Source organism: Atta colombica, unplaced genomic scaffold, assembly GCF_001594045.1.
Source record: "Atta colombica isolate Treedump-2 unplaced genomic scaffold, Acol1.0 scaffold7, whole genome shotgun sequence".
NCBI lineage: Eukaryota > Metazoa > Arthropoda > Insecta > Hymenoptera > Formicidae > Atta > Atta colombica.
The window spans coordinates 1,889,063-1,900,768 of record NW_017259561.1 but is presented as its reverse complement, the minus strand read 5'-3'; the positions used below and the strand labels follow the sequence as shown (position 1 = coordinate 1,900,768).

At 33.4% G+C, this 11,706-nt stretch overlaps 1 long non-coding RNA gene across 6 annotated transcripts; it reads right to left on the bottom strand.

The window, feature by feature from the left end:
* Positions 1-5,563: 5,563 nt before the first annotated feature.
* On the bottom strand, positions 5,564-11,118 carry LOC108692417. Of its 6 annotated transcripts, none has more exons than XR_001931978.1 (7): positions 10,834-11,118; positions 10,571-10,722; positions 7,816-10,439; positions 7,510-7,698; positions 6,910-7,373; positions 6,712-6,839; positions 5,564-5,974 (listed from the first exon to the last, which is right to left on the bottom strand). It is a non-coding gene; the product is annotated as an uncharacterized LOC108692417 (long non-coding RNA). The 6 variants fall into 6 exon arrangements; XR_001931979.1 differs by having other exon boundaries at positions 6,712-7,021; positions 7,087-7,373; XR_001931977.1 differs by having other exon boundaries at positions 6,712-7,086; positions 7,153-7,373.
* Between the last annotated feature and the right edge of the window lie 588 nt (positions 11,119-11,706).

Here is an 11,706-nt window from a genome sequence, read left to right as displayed (position 1 = left end):
CTGCTAAGGCATTTGGCTGCTCTGCTCAAGAGTCTGTCTGATTTGGTTTTAATCTGGTTATGTGGATATGTCCCATTTGGAGGTATCCCATAATGTGAATCTTTTCACATGCCTTGCGAAATGTTTCTTGTATTGTAATTTGTACTCTCAATAACATTGTAGTTATGTTTGCTAATGGTGATCCGCAATTGTATCCTATTATCCCTTAAATTCCTTGAGTCCAATTTATTAATAATGCTATTGTCATAATTCATCCAATCATCCGGGAATCTGAATCTCTTTTATTGGGTTGTCCGGAAAGTTCGTGCCGATTTTGAAGGAAAATTGGAACGCAGAAGATTTAAATTTTAGTATACATCTATTAAATTATAGGTGCAATTCTGTTCTATAACCTTTCTCCATCTTTCAGGCAACTTGAAAATTCCATCCTTCCAGAATCTCTCAGGTTTTTCAGCGAAAAACTTTTCTAAGTGATTTTTTATCTCGACCAAAGAGTTGAAGCTTTTTCCATTAAGGGAATTTTGTAATGATCAAAATAGGTGGAAATCAGAGGGCACGAGGTCTAGTGAATATAGTAGATGGGATAGAACATCCCAACCGAGCTCCAATAACTTTTAGTTTGAGTTATCAAAGACACACGAGGCCGCGCATTGTTCTGATGAAACACGATGTCCTTCCGATTCGCTATTTCTGGATGTTTTTGTTCAATTGCTGTTTTCAATTCGTGTAATTGGGAACAATATTTCTCTGAATTTATCGTCTCGTTGTTTGGTAAAAGCTCATAATACATACCCTTTCCAATCCCACTAAACACAGAGCCTTCTTTGGATGAAGACTGGCTTTTGAGGTGGCTAAAGGTGATTCAGTCCGCTTTCCAAGATCTTTTTCGCTCAACATTATTGTAAATGATTCATTTTTTATCACTACTTGCTTCAAAAATGGTGTTTCCTCGTTGCGTTTATAGAGCGAGTCACAAATGCGATCCATCAGATTTTTCTCTGTTAAATCGTGGGGAACTCATACATCAAAACGGTAGCCAAGCTTCACAAAATGCTCGTGAATGATGGATTTTGACATATTCAACATTTCTGCTAATTTACGTGTCGTATAGCATAAATTATTCTCGATCAGTATTTTAATCTGATCTTCATCTATGGAGGGCCTACCCGGGCGTTCTTGATCTTCAAGGTTGAAATCATCAGCTTTAAACCTAGCAAACTACTTCCGCACAGTTCTTTCAGTTACAGTACCTTCGCCATAAACAGCGCTTATCTTATTTGCCGCTTGTGTGGCATTTTTGCCTTTCCGGTAAAGAAAAGCATTAAATGCCTAAAATGCACTTTGTTTTTTTCCATATTCAAAGGGGTATAAAACTGACAAAAATTAACATATCGCAATCAAATTTTTTTCCAAGTATGCCTAAAGTACCATCTTTTACGATATGCATGTCATTTGTTTTCAATCGTTCTGATATATTCAGACTTGTCCTTACGCCACCTACCAAAAATCGAACTTTCCGGACAACCCAATATTTGGTTATTATTATTTTGAATTAATTATTGAGAGCCGATTTTATGTGAGAGATTCGCAATCTATTAAGATGTACTATTCGACTATTTTTTCTTTATTCTAATTTTTATGTTATTCCGATTTAATATTTCTAATACTTCATAAAGTTAGGTCCTGTATATTGAACCCCGACTTTTCCCGATTTTGGTCCCTTTAATAGGAAAACATAATCTCCTGATTTAAATAGTTACGAATCTTCTTAATATTTTTTGGATTTAATTTTGGCTGCTATTACGTTTCCACGAACATTTCTTTGGATGGTGTGAAACTGCGTAACTAAGTATATCAGATATTCGTCATAACTTGCCAATTTGTCTTCGGAGCCTAATAATTTATTTGATGGCATTCTTGCTATTTTGCCGAATACTAATTCATAAGGATGTTTAGTGGCTTCATGGATGCTATTATACTAAATATTGCTAATCCAATCCATCTATCCCATTGTTTTTAATCATTGGCGTATTGTTTCAAATTCGCCTAACATATGATAAGATTTTTCCAATGATCCATTTGATTGAGGTGAGGAAGGCGGTAATACGTAGTTTACGAATCCTAAATAACTTTGCAATTTTCTTCATTAACTCGCTAATAAAATTTTTTCTTTGATTTATCAATCGCCTTGGATGCTCCTAATATACAAATAAATCTGTCAATAAAGGCAGCAGGGGTATACCCATACAAGATTTAGTTAGCTGATAATATTAATATATATTCACTTTTTTTTTCGGTTTTAAATAGAGATTCCACAATATCCATGGCTACCTTATCGAATGAAGATCCCGATGTGTTAGTAATCATCAGGTTGTTTACTAACTTTTTTAATTGGCATTGCTGTATGTAGCGTTGAACGCCAGATTTCAAATTTTCCCAATAGTATAATACTTGTGTTTTATTCTGTTATATGTTTTTGTAACCTCTGTGTCCACTCGTAGATAAGCAATTTCTTCAATTATCGCAGAATAAAGGTCTTTTAGTGGATATTTAACTAGTCCGTTGCATATAATTAATTTGATCGGCGAATCGGCAAAGATTAATTGCAATACGGTTTTAATATTGTTCCAGGGTACATTATTAACATAATCTGTTTTCAATACAAGAGTTTCTAAGTTCCGGTTTTCCACGGCAATTCGTAAATCTTTGATTGCTACAGAGATCTGAGTGAGAGATTTGGTTGGTCCTTCGCGTTGTTCACTGACAGGCAAAGCTATGATAGTGTTTTTTTTATATTTTATGGGCTTTATCTAAGGCGAAATTTCTTAAACAGGAATTTCATTTCTTTCAAATAACTTCTGTGTGTGGAGGTTCACAAAGTTTTCCATTAAAGATTTTCCATTAGTATACGAAATAGTTCTACGAAAAGTTCTACGAAATACGTTATCTTTTCGCAAAAATAATAAATCGCATGAATCCACAATATTATTATTATTATTTATTACTTGATTAATTAATTGATGATAGGTTTTTCCTTCTTCTATGATCTTCCGTCCTCTTCTTCCGTTTTTTTCTCTCACCTCTTCGTTTTTTTCTTCTTTTTCTGGGTTTTCTTCTTCACTGCTCACATCCTCGGCATCATTTTTCTTATTTGCTGGATCGTTTCTATCTTCTATTTCACTTCTTCCGTTTTCATTTGTTGCTGTAACTCTTGTAAGTTTTCCTGTTGTACTATTGTTTTTCATTTGACTTCGGGTTTATCTGCTAATAGCGTTAGAGAGATCTTGCATTAACATTTTCCCCTTTAATGGAGATTTTGTTGATTCCTTTATGTTTTTTTGCATAGTCGGGGAGATTCTAAATTTTCAGACTGTTTGTCGGTAGTGATCGGTAGATCCAGATCTTCTCATCGTCTGAAAGATATAGCGTGTAATCCTCGTTTTCTTCGTCTTCTTCATCGAAGTCTTCCAGCATTTTAGAAATTGCTTCTGCATCTTCAGGGTTATTAGGGTTTAAAGGTTTATTGTGGCTAATTAATTGCAATTTGCTTCTCTGAAATTTAGGATTTCTTGATAATGCATCGGCGTTTACATTAGTTTTTCCCATCTTGTATACTACGTGGTAGCCGCTAGTTTTAATCTCCAGCGGAGTATTCGTATGTTTGCATCCTGTGCATTTTTAAACCAGAGAAGGAGGTTTGTCTGTAATTAGGGTAAATTTTTCATTAGTATAAAAAATTAGTATAAGTTCTGAAATGTTTAATGCAGTATGGCTAATGCTTCTTTCTCATAAGTATCTTATTTTGTATTTTATTTCATTTTTGGTTAGAGTTCGCGAAGTGTATGCTATCGGTTGATCTTTATTTATCACTCCTTGTGATAGGATGTCTCCAATTGCTATTCCGAAAGCGTTAGTAATTAAGATAAAAAATTTGGAAAAGTCGAGATATTATAGGACAGGTTCTTCGCACAATTTCTCTTTTAATGCTTGGAAGGAATCTTCTTGATCCAACGTCCATTCAAATTTGTCATTTTTTTAATAAATTGGTGAGAGATTTGGCTAATTTCAAAAAATGGTAATAAATCTTCAGTAATATCCGGCTAATCCAAGAAATTGTTTGATATTTTTGTTGTATTTTAGGCCTTGGAAATTGCCCTACAGCCTTTAATTTCTTTGGGTCGAGTTTAACTCCATCTTTACTAATTATATGCCTCAAGTAAGTGACTTCAGTTTTCAAGAATTCGCATTTATCGGGTTGTAATTTTAAATCAACTTTGCGTAACCATTCTATTAATAAATTATACTTTTTTTCGTGTTCTTCTAATGAGGCGACGTAGATGACAATGTTGTCCATATAAACGAATAGCTTTTCTCCTTGTAATCCTATTAATACCAAATCCATTAATCGCTGGAAGATAACGGGAGCGTTTTTTAATCCGAAAGGCATCCGGTCAAATTCGTAGTGACCGAATGGAGTTGAATGCTGTTTTATGGCTATTTGCAGGATCCATTTTTATTTGATGGAATCCGAAGACTAAGTCATATACCGAAAAGTATTGCACTCCGCCTAACTGATCTAAAATATCGACAATATTTAAGCGAGTAGACATCCAATAATCTTATCATTCAAGGCTCGGAAGTTCAGAACCATCCTGCAATGTTTATTTCCTTTTGAATCTTCCTTTTTTGGCACAATCCAGATAGATGTATTGTATAGTGACTGAGAAAGTTTTATGTCAATGCCTCCTTCTAATAGTTCTTCTACTTGCCTATTTATTTTTTCTTTATGAATTTACGGGAATCTGTATTGTCGCGTATGTACAGATTGGTCATCCGTTGTAGATATTTAATGTTGTAATATATTTGTTGCTGTCAATTTTTTTCCAGGGAAAATCTGTCCTGGCTGTCAGTTACAAGTTTCATTATATTTGTTTGTTCCTGGGAACTTAAGTGCTTTAAACGCAACAATTCTGTAATTTCTGTGAGTCTATTCTTTGCAGTTCCTTCTGACACTACTAAGCATTCGCGTGAAATATTTTTTATATTTTCGTTTCGAGATTCCTAATTAGTTCCCTCCTTATGATTCGACGCGCGTTTGCGCATAAATTTTTCCATTATTTTTTGAAATTGATTTTGATAGACCAAGATTTTAGAAAATAGTTTGTTTCTTTTGGAATTACGAACATTTATATAAGAATTGTATGACTGTATTCTTTCTAGAAGTTCATCGATAGTAATGTGAGAGGAATAATTTTGATGAATATCATTTTTTGCGGATATTTCCCCAACCCTTGGTTGGTGGCGAAATAAAATTTAAACAATCATTTAGAAATATTCATATATAATTTTTTTATATTTCTATTTATTATTTTTCTCTTAATTAAAGTTAAACACAGATGTATGCGTGTACTTATATAATCATGTACACATATTAATGTATGAAATTTACAATAACATAAAAATATATATAAGAGTAAGTACTGTGTGTGCGATGGATGTTATTTTTACAAAAATCGGTGCTGGAGACAAATATAATAGATCTCTGTATAAGTGTATTAAAAAAAGGGGAGAAGAATAGATTCGATGAGATATTCAAGTGACTGGAATATCTCATCATAGGATCTGTTGTCTTCCAGAGAGACTGGAGAGTGAGAGAGAGCAGAAAGTTCTGAGTTTTGGAAATTATCGAGGGTAGGAGAATAGAAGGGAAAAGGGAATTCAAAATCCAAAGAAGGATTTGAAGATATATTGCTAAGGGAATTGTTGGTTGGCTTGTCGAAGGTAAGATCTATATACAGGGATCGTGATCTCGATATTTTTGACACAAATGAGCCCTTTTAAGTTGACGACGGGTTTGAGAGGAGATAAATTACCCGGTCTGTATCCGCGTAATAATTGGGATGCTAGCTTTTCTGAGTTTCTGGAACTTGACCCGCTTCTTGCATCCTGCTCTAAGTCTATTCCGCCAGACTATCTATTAAAATTTTCTCTCGTTAGTGCTCATGATGGATAATTATAAGAAGTAGAAGGAGAAGATAATTCCGAAAGAAAGGGAGAGGGAGATAGATTTTCCAGGAGTCATGATTTGGTTCTAGGGAGAGTAACCATGAGTTACTTAGGACGTTTTATTGCTTAGTAATTATGAATACGGAAAAGAAAAATTACTTTTACCACTTAAGTAATTCTGAGTAGAGAAAGAGGTGAATTACTTGAAGCGTTTTATCATTTAAGTAATTCTGAGTAGAGAAAGGGATGAATTACTTAAAACGTTTTACCGCTTAAGTAATTCTGAATAGAGAAAGAGATGAACCACTTGAAGCGTTTTACCGCTTAAATAATTCTGCGTAAGAAAAGGGAGAATTACTTGAAACATTTTATCGCTTAAGTAATTTGTTAGGAGAAAAGATAGGCAGGGTGTGTCTGTGGTTAAAGAGAGAAAAGATGGAGGAGGAATGTAATAAAAGAAAGGAAAGAGTCCTTCGACCTCATAAAAGATGTCAAGTCGTTATCGTTCATAGTTTATTTAAAAAATGGAAACAGCCCATTTTTTATGCTTTTGATCAGGATATAACAAAAGAAATATTATATAATATACTTATTCAATTATATAATAACTATACAGTATTCACGATAATCTGTGATTTGGGACCATCGAATAAAAAATTATTGATAAAATTAAGTATTGATGCAAACGAGAAGGATAAGACGTACTTCGAACATCCATGTGATGAATGTATAAAGGTATATGTTTTCATGGACCCTCATCTGCTAAAATTACTTCGCAATCATTTCCTTGATTCCGGATTGTACATAAACGACCATTTTATATCATCGATAGCCTTGAAAAGGTTATTAATCAATAGCGGCGATTTAAAAATTGCACACAAATTGTCAGAAATTCATTTGTACATTTAAGGACCACAAAATGTGAAACTGGCAACACAACTTTTTTCTGCAACAAACGCAGCCGCAATTGACTGGTGTGGTTCCCGTGGATTTATGGACAATTATCCAGAATGGGCTGCAATGGCTAAATTTATAAAGCTATTCAATGACTGGTTTGAATAGAAATGTTTTCAATAGTACCTGCAAATATGGACATCACCATAGACAGAATGGCATTGATATTTTGTAACAGAACAAAATTCTTACCGAAGTTACATCAACAGTTAAAAAAACGAAAATTGATAATAGACAAAGTGTTCTTCCTTTTCAAAAAGGAATTCTTATCTGCAATTCATCGTTATAGCATTTTTATTCTGATTTACGAGAAAGGTTCAATATAAACAATTCAGAAATATCATATATAACAACAAGTTGATTGAACCAAGATGTTGTGGAAAATCTGTTTTCCTATATACGAGCAATGGGAGCTGCAATGATAAGCCAACATTAAACATTTGCTACAGACTTCGCTGGTACAGTTTGAATGTATCAATTTTTAACTTAGGATATGTAATAAGACACCTTCATTTGAAGATGAGAATTACAATGAGTTTCTAGACTCACCTCTGATAGAAGAAGAATTGTTGTAATTAAGAATCTCAAGGCCAAATCTAGATTTAGATGGTATCGATTATGTCAAGCAGTTGTCTTCTATGGATAGATGTATATTTCACCATATCTGCAACTCCATTTTTGCTAGTGGATCTTTCCCGTTTCTTTCAGGTTGAAAGAAGTATCTAATCACATTTATACCTAAAACAGATGGCCAAAAGTTTCGGTCGATATCTCTCGTACCATGTCTATGCAAGGTAATGGAAAGAATTCTAAATAATAGATTAAATTAATGGCGAGAAAGTGAGAATAAGTTACCTGTATCGCAGTTTCATAGAGAGCTTTCATGCAAGAGCATGAACTTAGCAATCTGAGCATAACTTAGCAATCTTCTATGTGGAAATTCTTAGAAGCTTTCAAATGGATATTCCAGTGGCAGCTGCTTTTCTTAATATCAAAGCAGCATATGATAACATTGATTATTAGTTAACAGATTAACGAATCTGAGTATCCTCCTCATGTTCTGCCATTTTATTTACAATTTGATATCTGCGCGTCAAGTGTGGTGTAGATATGAGGAAATAGAAGAAGTTTTTTTGGCTTTTCAAAGGGCTGCCACAGGGTACTGAGCCCTATGTTATACGTCTACTATCTACGTCGCCGAATTGAAGGAGATCAATTCCCAAGAATGCAAGATAATTCAGTACACAAACGATGTGCATTTTTTCTGCTATGGACTTGATCGAGGAATCTTTGAATAAAGTCGAAAGTGCAGCTGACAAGATTTCTACCTTATTAGATAACCTCAGTCTTACTTTGTCAGCAGAGAAAACTAACTATGTGTATTTAACAAGAATAATAAAGCTCTTAAAACTCAAGTTAGGCGGGATAATGTAATTAAGATCTTTCTCGATTCAGGGAAAAGTTATTGCAAATTCTGATAAGAAGTTCTTAGAAATGAATTTACAATCTAATTTAGAATGGTCTATCCACGTTAATTATATCAAAAGTCGTTGTATTTGTCCATTACGAATATAATACGCCTTTGGTGGAGCGCCGATCCGAGGTTACTTAGATTAATTTATCACGCCTTGATTAGATTTAGACTAGAATATGAGGGTTTCATGCTTCAAGATCTTTCGAATAAGCTTTTACTTAACAGAATTCAGTACCGAGTTCTTAAATTGGTCATGGGGTATAGACAGAGTACTCCGTTTAATTATTCTGTGCGAAGCGAAGGAGTTTCCCTTGTTTGTTTGATTCTGATACTTAAGGAGAAATTTCCTGTCTAGACTAGCAACAAACTCTAGATGTCATCTCCTTGAATCCTTGGAAGAACTTAGAGAATTGACGGAAACTCCCGCGCAATGTGACTGCATTAGTCGAGCTCCGATTATGTTAGCTCAGAAGGACATAGATGTTAAAAAGCACTATCTTCTCAACTTTGTTGGTCCGTCGTACTTCTCAAAATCATTCGATGCTTTGCTTTTTCGTCCAGAGGTGAACCTTGAAGATAAAAAATTCTTTGGCAAGCGTAAATATAGTGCTAATGTCACTTTTTAGGATTATTCAACGAGGAGATTAGTCCGTGTATCTTTTCACTGATGAATCATGTATAGAAGACTCGCAATATGCTGATTTTGCTGTGGTGTCTTATGATGGATCTATATCCGAAGGATATAAGTGTGCGGATTTTGTCTCTTCATATTGTGTTGAAGCAATTGCGATTCTCATGGCTCTGGAACTAGGATATAACTGGGTGATTCAAGCTAACTATTTTTTTGAACTCTAAATCAATCCTTAGTGCAGTGAGCGCACAATTTGATAAATTGCATTTCTCTTTATTAAAGATAACATCCTTCATTTGATTAGAGACAGAGTTGAGATCAAGTTCATATGGATTCCTAGCCATATAGGGATTTCGGGCAACGAACAAACGAATAGGCTAGCTAGGGAGGCTATTGCAGAGATATGTAATTGGGAATTCCAGTATCTGAATTTTCAAATCTATGAAATCGACAGATGTACAGTAAATTGTTTGGATGGGTGATGAGTTGCTTACTCGCGGTATTGTAACAATTATTTGGTGGAATCCAAACATGTTTGGTTCAGGAAATTTAAAATAAAGAGAAGAACAGTTAATATTAGTTGCAATTATTAATAGAATTAGATCGGGCCACAAATCCCTGAGGGAAAATCTTTTCTGCTTCGGCTGGATTCTCCACTATGTGATTAGATGCGGTATGAAACTCCAAACCATGTCTTTTGGGAATGTAGTGCTTTTATTGAACAGAGACGGGTATTGCAAAATGCCCTGGTCAGGGATCTCTTCCCTCCCTGTCGAATATCTCATGGCTATAATTGATGAGGATACAATCTATATCTTAAACATGTTTATCTGCTCTATTGATAAGTTCTATCTAGTGCTCTAAGTTTCGCTTGTTTTTTTTATTTTTTATATTAATTTGATTTAATCTATTGTAAGTTAATGCGGCACATGTAATACTTGCTATTTTATTTTATATTATCTTAATTTAAGTTATTATAGTTTATTATATATTTAGTTAAGAAAAGATATTTCTCATAACTGTCTACTGTTTTAAGTTAGCTCTGATGGATTTGCTCTAGTAATTGTCAATCTAGCTTATTTTTATGTTTTTGCGAGATATTGCGATTCGATGAAATGAAAAATTTTATTTTATGGTCTTTAATTATAATAAATAAGTTAGATAATTTAAAAGCGTACAGTCTGTGATTATGAGGGGAACCTTACCCTTCTTCTCAGTAATGGAAATGTACCTTAAGTGTGTGCTAGTGCATTAGTTTCATATGTAGTTCCTGCCTAATAGGCCCGTCCCTAATGGCTGTATCCTTTCTTATATTGTCATAATAAAAAAAAAAAATAAATGAGCAATGGGCAACAGGTTGTGCAACATCTGCTTCTGAAAATATATTTAATACATAAAAGAAGGCAAAATATAAGACAAGTACTGTTGGCATATTTAAAAATTATTGCTTGAAACTTAATGTTATAATAATCATTTTATATGTTAAAAATGGACTATATGTATACATAAATCGTTATCCATGGAAATTTGATTATTCTCTGGCTGCCAGAACTGTATCTGAGTCTTACTAGTACATTCCCAGATTCTCCAATTAAATCTTTTAACCACGATTGATCTTCACATTGTAAATGATGAAAATGTTCCGAACAGACACGAGCTAGACAAATCAATAATATACACTTAATAAATCAATTTCAATTACAGTTTATTAATTACAATATCGTGTGTTAACTACAAATAATCATACCAACGAATATATTATACATACCGATTTTAGGGTTAACATTTTCTTTGCGCATAAGCTTCCACCTTTCGAGCATTTCTGTTTTCTTCAGAAATGTAAAAAAACTAATTTTTTTGTTTTTCGTAAATTTCATAAATTGTTTTTACAATTTTGTATTGCATTTTGTATTGCACACGACGGCATCGTAATGATCAAAATAAATCTAATCTATATCACTAACAACACTATGACCATCAGCTGTGATTGCAATGGCGGTTCTCAGAACACTGCGCAGAACGACGAAAATGCGTCCTAGGAACGAATACACCTTGTTACTTCCACCATGGACTTTACCATTGCAGTTAATCTCTTTTTTTAGTGTAAAAGTGGCATGTTTTTGAAAATTATATAAAATTACTTCTCTCATGGTACTTTAGAAAAATTTATTTGAAGTAAAAAAATAAATTATAACGATGATGTAACGAGTATGTAACTACGTCAGCGTCTTACAAAATTGCATTTATCGCGCATTAAAATGCAATTACTGTTATTAACGCTGGCTGATACAATAAAATATTTTATTTTATTATAAATTAATAATAATAAACAAGAAGGACAACTAAATAAAATATATTGTTTATATAAAATATATGTAAATAAACATAAAAAAAAATTTGTTAAACTCTGACATTGGGTCTCATTATATGCATATAAATATACTACAATAAGACTCAAATCAAAAATAACAAAGTAAACATTTTTTGTCTAATCGTATTTCGCTTATAAAATCGCATGTAAAATGTGTTATTGATCTCCTGTTTCTCTTTTTTTGCTTACATTTATTCTGATCTAGAGAAATAAGTGAAAAACTCAAAAATTATAATAGCAAAAATGCATGAACGAATCGCAGTCGGAAAC